The sequence below is a fragment of the Dreissena polymorpha genome, chromosome 1 (genome assembly GCF_020536995.1).
Source record: "Dreissena polymorpha isolate Duluth1 chromosome 1, UMN_Dpol_1.0, whole genome shotgun sequence".
Taxonomy (NCBI): Eukaryota; Metazoa; Mollusca; class Bivalvia; order Myida; family Dreissenidae; genus Dreissena; species Dreissena polymorpha.
Genome location: NC_068355.1, coordinates 58,188,931 through 58,198,186, shown reverse-complemented (window position 1 = coordinate 58,198,186; position 9,256 = coordinate 58,188,931). Strand labels below are relative to the sequence as shown.

The 9,256-nt window shown below is 35.1% G+C and overlaps 1 protein-coding gene across 2 annotated transcripts in view; it reads right to left on the bottom strand.

Moving 5' to 3' along the window:
- Positions 1-467: 467 nt before the first annotated feature.
- The window catches only part of LOC127881995 (uncharacterized), a 318,763-nt gene continuing 309,974 nt past the window's right edge, over positions 468-9,256 (bottom strand). The window contains exons 4-6 of one of the 2 annotated variants that reach the window (XM_052430457.1): positions 5,669-5,734; positions 1,653-1,799; positions 468-632 (exon numbers count right to left, since the gene is read on the bottom strand). The gene's annotated coding sequence lies outside the window, so the exon portion shown is untranslated. The remainder of the gene's footprint in view (positions 633-1,652; positions 1,800-5,668; positions 5,735-9,256) is intronic. The other variant, XM_052430449.1, reaches the window with a different exon arrangement.

Genomic DNA, 9,256 nt, shown 5'->3' with positions numbered 1-9,256 from the left:
GTACCATGCTTGACTCTTCACAACGAAGTTGGTACTGCCTTTCTTTGTTAGCAACTGCGTCAAAAATAAATGCATTCTCTTTGGACAGTTTGGACACCTGAGAGGACAAACCTGGACTGTCCCTTAAGTTTAGACCATCCAGGAGTATCCCCGGTGGAAAGCTTACGCTTCTAACTTAAAACTCTTCAAACATTCCCGTGATTTTCTCCTGTTCCTTGCTGCAGGTCTGTTTGTCCCAAAAAGAATGGAATGAGTTATCAAGCTTTGTATTTTTTCGTAATATTCATTGTAATGTCCAACAGCGAGAGCTGACTGTTAGTGTTACCATAACAGCTGCAATAACTTCTTATGTCTGTAACACTTCTACCAGCTCCGACACTTGAGTCTATCAAATCAATCAGGGCCCAAGTGCAGACTCAACACGGACATTGCGCTTGTTGAGAAAATGTGCAAACACTCTATGTGCTCAGAAATTGCTATGGGATGGAATTGTTAAACAATGCTGACTCTTTGATGCCGGAGGTCAAATGGGAGGAGCTAAGGGTCAGGGGAGGGGTCGTGCTGGACTGGGGCTCCAGCGGGCCCGACTTGTGTCGTTGCCGTACCAACTCTATATCAAGGCTTGTGCTCTTCTGAAAACATGGGTAATATGAACTAGTAAAACAGTTTTATATCACAATCTATAACAAAATATGCCTCTTGATAGGATGTGAAGGATTTCAGCGGCAAAACTTCAGTCTCATGAGTTTTGAATCTGGAATTTCACTGGTTCCTTGTCCGAAATAGCATGACATTTGATTCAGTCAAACCATTTGGTACTCAAACATCTAAATTGTTGGTCAATACTATATTAACCTGTCAATTCATAATTTATATTTTTAACTTGCAGATTGCAGATGTAATTTTAAAAACCAATATGCATCTCATCAATATTATAAGGTGTTTTCCCAGATTAGCAAGTCCACATGATCAGGGAGGACAATGTCCGACTAGACTGGATTTTCATAAAGAGGAGACTTCCTTTCAAAGAAAGATAACTTTAAAGAGGAAAGTTTTGTCCCTGATTATCCTGAGCGGACTGCACAGGCTAATCTGGGACAACAATTTAAGCACATGTGTTTAGCCCTATTTTCTCAGAGCGCGGCTTATTTAGCTTTTTAGCCACTTCTTTCCTGCATAACAATAAAAATATCAGGGAACATCAACTTGTTAAAACTCTAATATGTTTAAAAGGTACTCGTTCTATTAAGAACTTTTCTTTTATAATGCCCTCACTGATGTTTTACTGTACATTCATGTTTCAATAAATTGGAGGCAAAAAGTTAACATTAATGTCTTCTCAAAGTTAAAAAAACACAAACAAAATTTTACCATGCCAGATCCTTGATTGTTAAAATCTGATTAAATTCACAAAAGAAAAACATTCAAAAGTAAATTAATATGTAACGAAAGTTGAAGACAAAATTAGACCGCAACTAAAGAGAAACAACTCACTGCTGATGCAAATCTTCAGTTACTTCCTTTGTTATTGTAGGCTAAATAAATAAAAAGCAACTTAAGGAAACAACTCACTGCTGGTGCAAATCTTCAGTTTTCTTCCTTTTTATTGTCCGTTAAATTAATTAAACAGCAATTAAAGGGGAACAACTCACTGCAGGTGCAGATCTTCAGTTCTCTCCCTTGTTAGTGTCAGCTAAAATGCAATCCCCAGACATGGAACGGTCACATACCCCGACATCACTGGACTTTGATACGGTCGAGCCTTTCACCAGACAGTTGTATTCTTTGCTGAGCAGTAGCTGTAACATGGAGCAAACCAATATGGAATATGGAAGCCCAGTTAGTCTTTTGAACTAGAACGTTAGTAATACACCAGCAATATTTTTTCCCAATTGTTTAAAGTACCTGAACCACACCAATTGGGAATAATAAGCGTGATAATACCTGACAACTGGACAATTTGCAGTGTGAAATAATCTTCAAATTGGGAATTATGGGTCTTTTTAATTTCATGGAACTTAATTTCACAAATCCATCAACATATTCTTTTACATGTGTTTTTAGTGAAATGTTCAATTTCAGTGCTCATTTTATTAGTCCAATAGCATATAAAAAGGTGCCTTTTACGTCTTTAAAAAGAAGAAAACACATGACTGTTCACATACACCTGGGAGTAAAATTCTAAGTAAAAGGCCACTTAACATGAACAACTACCAGCTAACACAACTAGTTTGCCCGTACTGTGAAGATGCCCAAAACTCCACATTTTCACAGTAACTAATCCCATGGCACCGTTTTTTCCAAGTAATTTGCAAACATTAATTTGGTTTGATATGTTCAGTTGAGGAAAAATAAACGTTTCAGTTTAAAAATAACCAAACTCCCACAAACACAAATCAAATAACAGGGCTTGTTTTGTCTCATCCTTGTGAAGAGGCTGTGGCCCCCTCAGTATGTGAAAAAATGAGTTGCAAACTTTTCAAAATTGTGAACAAATGAGTCACAAACTGTTTAAAATTGTCAAAAAATGAGTCGCAAACTTGTCAAAATTATGAACAAATGAGTCATGAATGGTTCAAAATTTTCAAAAAATGAGTCGCAAACTTTTTACAATTGTGAAAATTTGAGTCACAAACTTTTTTAAATTGTGAACATTTGAGTCACCAAATTCTCAAATTTGTGAAAAACAGCCATTACGTAAGAAAGAAAAAAAGCTCTAAATGATCATGTCCCTTCCAGACAGGAAACTATTAAAAAACATGCTGACTGACACAAAAAATTGGGTCCCCATCAATCAGATATATGTTGACATAACATTTTGGAGTTTTCAAACTTTTTTGTGGACACAATAATTCAAGGTTTTCTGATTCTGGTGTTATGTGTTTGAATTGAATTCATGCATCAGTAAACCCACAAATTCAACAATAATTAATGTCCCACAAATAATAACGATTTTACAGTTTATAAAGAGTTTGCAATGCTTTATTTAATTTTATTTCTACTATACATCAATAGCTTCTCTACATACGTTTTTATTGTATTCTTGCATTTTTTCTTCTTTCTTTATTTAAATAAATTAAGATTTCGCAATCTAATAAGACTATGTTTACAAGCTTGACTACCCATTTACAGCAAGTAATAAAAATCTCATACATTCCTAAGATAAGTATCGTTCAACAATTATTTTTAATTTGCATGTACATGTACATCATTGTCTCATATTTGTTCTCATCAGAATTTATAAATACCCCTCTACAACAGATATGAAGCAGACTTAACTTAAGCCCTGTTCTGGCAAAACTGGGCTTAATGCATGTGTATAGTGTTGTCCCAAATTAGCCCGTGCAGTCCTCACAGGCTTACCTGGGACGACGCTTTCCATCAAGACTTGATTTTTGTTCAGAAGAAATCCCTTTAAACGAAAATTTCCTAAAAGCGTAAACTATCATACTTGATTAGTCTGTGTGCACACTGCTTAGGCTTACCAGTGGATTGCACTTACAATGCATTAAGCCCCATTTTCCCAAAACGATGCTCACATTATATCACCTTGTACAACTCTTTTAAAGATTGTAGACTGTCTTGCTCTGAGAAAACAGGGCTTAATAAATGTTGCCCTAAGTGTCTTCCTAGATTAGCATGTGCAGCCACACAGGCTTATCATGGAATTTCTGCATTGATGGAATTTTTATTTAGAAGAAACTTCATTTAAATTAAAAAATCCATAAAAGGGAAATGTGTTGTCCTTGATTTGCCATTATGGAATATGCAAACTGCACAGGCTAATCTGGGACAACACTTTACTCACATGCATTAAGTCCTGTTTTCCCATGCAACCTTACATTGTTGCCATTGCATGCATGAAAACTAACTCTAAAGCTTTTATTACACTGTTCTGGGAATGAGGCCGGGGTCCTTCTTATTGAGAACAAATGCATTCTATGGAATCATATTTATAAGCTTAATTAAATATCTCACAACTTTATAAAAACTCAAGGCCTAATGAGGATGACAGAAATCCTCAGGGTGTTGTGTAACTGAGGTTCCTGTATGATAAGTTGGAAAGCATCGAGCTGAAGAAGAGTTTGAGTTTAAAACAAGTCCTGCTGTAAACAAGACATACACAATAAAAGACGCCATTTTATGTTTTGTTAAATCATATCATTCTTGTCAATTTCATCTTTAACATTCTTAATACACAGGTTACACTGTAAACCATTATTATTTGAGGGACATTATTTTTGTTGATTTTAAGGGTTGACTGATCCACAAATTTATCACACACAGAAAAATAACCGACACAAATTCATCATTTATTTTTCTTAACTGAGAAATCCACAAAATAAACTAATGTGTCCGTAAAAGTCTTTTTTGACCACAAAATTTCGGATGAATATATATATGAGTTTACACTTTACAAACAAGTAAAGAGGATATTTTATCTTAAGTAAATTCATACTTTTCTTTTCCACCTCATCTTTTTTGCATTCTTAATACATAGGGAATACATAAGCAGGTCTTTTCCTGGCGTATTTATGGGTATGTGAAACGGACCCATACGCAAAGCGTTTTTCTTTCCTTAACAAGGGCTGTTTGTAAAACATGCATGCCCCAAATATGGGCTGTCAGTTGTAGTGGCAGCCATGGTGTTAATACGTTTTTTGTCACTGTGACCTTGACCTTTGACCTAGTGACCTGAAAATCAATAGGGATCATCTGCCAGTCATGATCAATGTACCTATGAAGTTTCATGATCCTAGGAGTAAGCAGTCTTGAGTTATCATCCGGAAACCTTTTTACTGTGTCCAAGTCACCATGACCTTGACCTTTAACCTAGTGAGCTGAAAGTCAATGTACCTATGAAGTTTCATGATCCTAGGCATAAGTGTTCTTGAGTTATCATCCAAAAACCATTTTACTATTTCGAGTCACTTTGACCTTGACCTTTGACCTAGTGACCTGAAAATCAATAGGGTTCATCTGCCAGTCATGTTCATTGTTCCTATGAAGTTTCATGATCTTAGGCGTAAGCATTCTTGAGTTATCATCCGGAAATCATTTTACCATTTTGAGTCACTGTGACCTTGACCTTTGACCTAGTGACCTGAAAATCAATAGGGGTCATCTGCCAGTCATGTTCATTATTCCTATGAAGTTTCATGATCTTAGGCGTAAGAAGTCTTGAGTTATCATCCGGAAATCATTTTACCATTTTGAGTCACTGTGACCTTGACCTTTGACCTAGTGACCTGAAAATCAATAGGGGTCATTTGCCAGTCGTGATCAATGTACCTATGAAGTTTCATGATCCTAGGCCTTAGCGTTCTTTAGTAATCATCAGGACACTATCTGGTTGACGGACAGAAGGACCGATAGACTGACAGGCCGACATGTGCAAAACAATATACCCCCTCTTCTTCAAAAGGGGGGCATAATAAGTGCCTTATGATTAATATGTCTCAATTATATTTCAATAAGATCTAAAAAAAAGTATATTACTAGCATAATATGATTTTATTCTTTTAATTTTAAGTATTAGAAATAGTTATATTAAATTTGTTTTTCTGATATCAATGGACTTTTCGCACGAAAAAAATAAATATCCCAAAATTGCATTTTTTCCCAAATTGGCCATGAAAAGGCCTGATAATTAAAACGTCTTTGTTACCTTCTGTGTATTCAGGTCATCCTTGTCCACCACATCCTCAGCATCCTTGTCCTGACTCAGCAGCGACTGGAGCAGCAAAATAGCTTGATGTTTTTCTTGTATGTATATTTAGGATTCACACAAATTTATATAAATGTAATGAAAATCAATAACAGATGTTCAACAGCATAAAATATGGCAAATTAATAAATCTCACATCAAGTGTTACCTTTCTGTAAACATTGCGTAAAATATCAATATATACTCCTCCAAAGATTACTTAAACAATTTCATATTTTATATAAAAAATATTCATCCATATACATTTCTTACATGGCATCACAGTGTTTATAGAAATTAAAGTCTAAAAATAGCCTCAGTTGCTATGTACATGTGCATCTATGTACAAATATTAAATTTTCAGTTGAAATGCTTTGTTTTTTTCATGCGAAGTTTACAAGAATTAAATTTTAGGACCATAATTACACAAATGTTATGACAACAATAACATAATATGCATAAGATCTAATGTTCCAACAAAAACCCTCATATTGTATAATAAGATAACAATATGTGTACATGTACATACATTATTTGTATCTTTCACTACACACTTAATGTTGTATTGTAACATCACACACTACTATGTTCGTATGCTAAACAACACATTGTAATTAAAATACTAATCACTAATTACAACAACTAATACATACATGTACACACTATTCCACTCTGAACACCAGGATGTTGTTGTTCCTGTACTGTCCCACAATGATGGAGGATGTAGTGCTGCAGTAGCAGACTGAGCATGGCCCCAACACTCCATCCTCCTGAGTAGCAAGATTAGCCAGCTTACTCTTTCCCTCCCAGCCCACCTGTAGTACAGTTTGGGACACCCATCCACAGACCAGCACCTGGCCTGCAGGGGTCACATGTAGACCATGTGGGTCCACTAGTGCTGGGTCTGTGTATGTAGCCAGGAGTGTGTCATCCCTGGCCAGGGTGAGAAGCTTGTTCTGGTCAGGGTTGGTGATGTACAGCCTGTCTCCTGTGGGACTCACAGCACACTTCATTACTGCAAAACAGAGTAACATCAAGATATTGAATTACTGTCAATGTTAAATAATCTTATTACACATACTGCAGTGATATTGTATTACGCATATGTTGTTATAAAGAGGCCTTTACACATCTAAATATATGCATACATTTCAATGATTCAATAGTAAAACATGACAATAAACTTCAGTAGCAGAGCTATTTAGTTAACGTTTGACATGTTGAAATGCGACTGTTGAGTAAGATATGAATTGAAGTAAAACAATTACACAGATGAAAACAATTACACATACTGAAACAATTGCACAGTTCAATCAACAGGTAAACATAGTGTTCATGTACAATCATTAAACAACCACAAAATTAAGACAAGGTCAGAAAGTGTCTCTTTCCCAGGAACACAGTTTCTATTTATAGACATGCCATGTAGTGACAGTCAAAATACTTCATTACTCATGTTTATAAATCAATAATTCTGAAAACATGTATTATTTTGTCTACTGTAGCAATAAAATGGCACATATACATTATTGAACAATTACTTTATATTATATCAGGGGGTTTTTGCTATGTAAAAATTGCCCTAAAAGGTACCCGATTCCAAACCAATATTAAACAAAAAAAAAATCCCAATTTCCATTGATGTCTTTTTTTTTTAAAGAAAGAAGTGTCTTATGCTTATTATATATGAATTGTATTTTATAATAACCTTACAAAGTATATAACTATAAATTATATGATTTTTTTCCAAACTGGCAAGGTAAAGGCCTGATGTGGGACAATTTGGCATATATGGCAAGCATGTAACGCTGCACAAAATGCCTAGAAATCATGCCACGAAAACCGCATGGTTTAGAGCTATAAGCAGGCAAGATGCGACGCCAAACGGGTAGGTATCATTAGTGTATTGATATCTTATTTGTTAATGTACATAAATATCGTATTTGTAGGAGTATTACACCATGTAGATGGCAAGCATTATTATTATTAACATTTTATTTAGTATTAATCGGTAAAAAAAAATAATTTAATATGGCCTAATGTGTTGACATTTTACACCATGCTTTGCTAATCTCAAACTTGAATGATTAATTTGAGCAGACTGTCATTGCATATTTATGTTACCAGAACAGACCAATGTAAATACCAACAATCATTTCTTCTATTCCATGAATGCCCAAAATTGTATTATAATAAAATTAAATGCCATTTATAATGAAAAACGTGTTCTTATTAATACAACATTGAACTATTTTTTCAATCTATATTGCTTGGTTTACTTACAGTAGATACAACACCAACACCCTGCCCCACTGTAACATATTAAATTTGTGGCCATGTTACACACAAACTAGCATTTTTCATTTATCGCTATGGCAAATTTAAGGTGTGCTGGCTGTTAATAAATTTTATTTAATTTTTTCAGTATTTATTTAAACCCTTTTACATATATTTATGTTGCAGTTACACCAGGGTATGCTCTAATCATTGGTGTATAGAAATGGTCCAAACGCTATGAACAGGAACAAGGTACCAACAAAATACCACGGGCAAAAGATCATTTCAATCTAGAAAGTAAAGACATGTAAATCTCTAATAAAGGTGATGAATTGCCGTTTTAGCCTTTCAACCGGTTTTAAATTATTTATGCATCTCATGTTTTTCACAGTATGTGAATATAATATAAACAAGGGCTGTTTGGAAAAAAATGCATGCCCCCCATATGGGCTGTCATTTGTAGTGGCAGCCATTGTGTGAATACGTTTTTTGTCACTGTGACCTTGACCTTTGACCTAGTGACCTGAAAATTAATAGGGGTCATCTGCAAGTCATTATCAATGTACCTATGAAGTGTAATGATCCTAGGCGTAAGTGTTCTTGAGTTATCGTCCGGAAACCATTTTACTATTTCAAGTCACTGTGACCTTGACCTTTGACCTAGTGAGCTGAAAATCAATAGATATTATCTGCCAGTCATTATCACTGTACCTGTGAAGTTTCATGATCCTAGGCATAAGCATTCTTGAGTTATCATCCTTACTATTTTACTGTTTCGAGTCACTGTGACCTTGAACTTTGACCTAGTGACCTAAAAATCAAAACGGGTCATCTGCCAGTCAAGATCAATGTTTCCATGAAGTTTCATGATCCTAGGCCTAAGCATTCTTGAGTTATCATCCGGAAACCATTTTACTATTTCAAGTCACTGTGACCTTGACCTTTGACCTAGTGACATGAAAATCAATAGGGGTCATCTGCCAGTCATGATCAATGTACCTATAAAGTTTCATGATCCTAGGCCTAAGCGTTCTTGAGTTATCATCCAGAAACCATCTGACGGACAGACCGACCAACATGTGCAAAACAATATACCCCCCCTCTTCTTCAAAGGGGGGCATAATAATATATGCAATCAAAATTAATTAATTATAGACCATGTATTTTTACTAAAACTTTTCATTAGAAAATAGTGCAAAAAACAACAACAGTTAAAAAATGTATGTTATATGACACTCAAATCATGCATATTCATACAAATATGTAGCACTA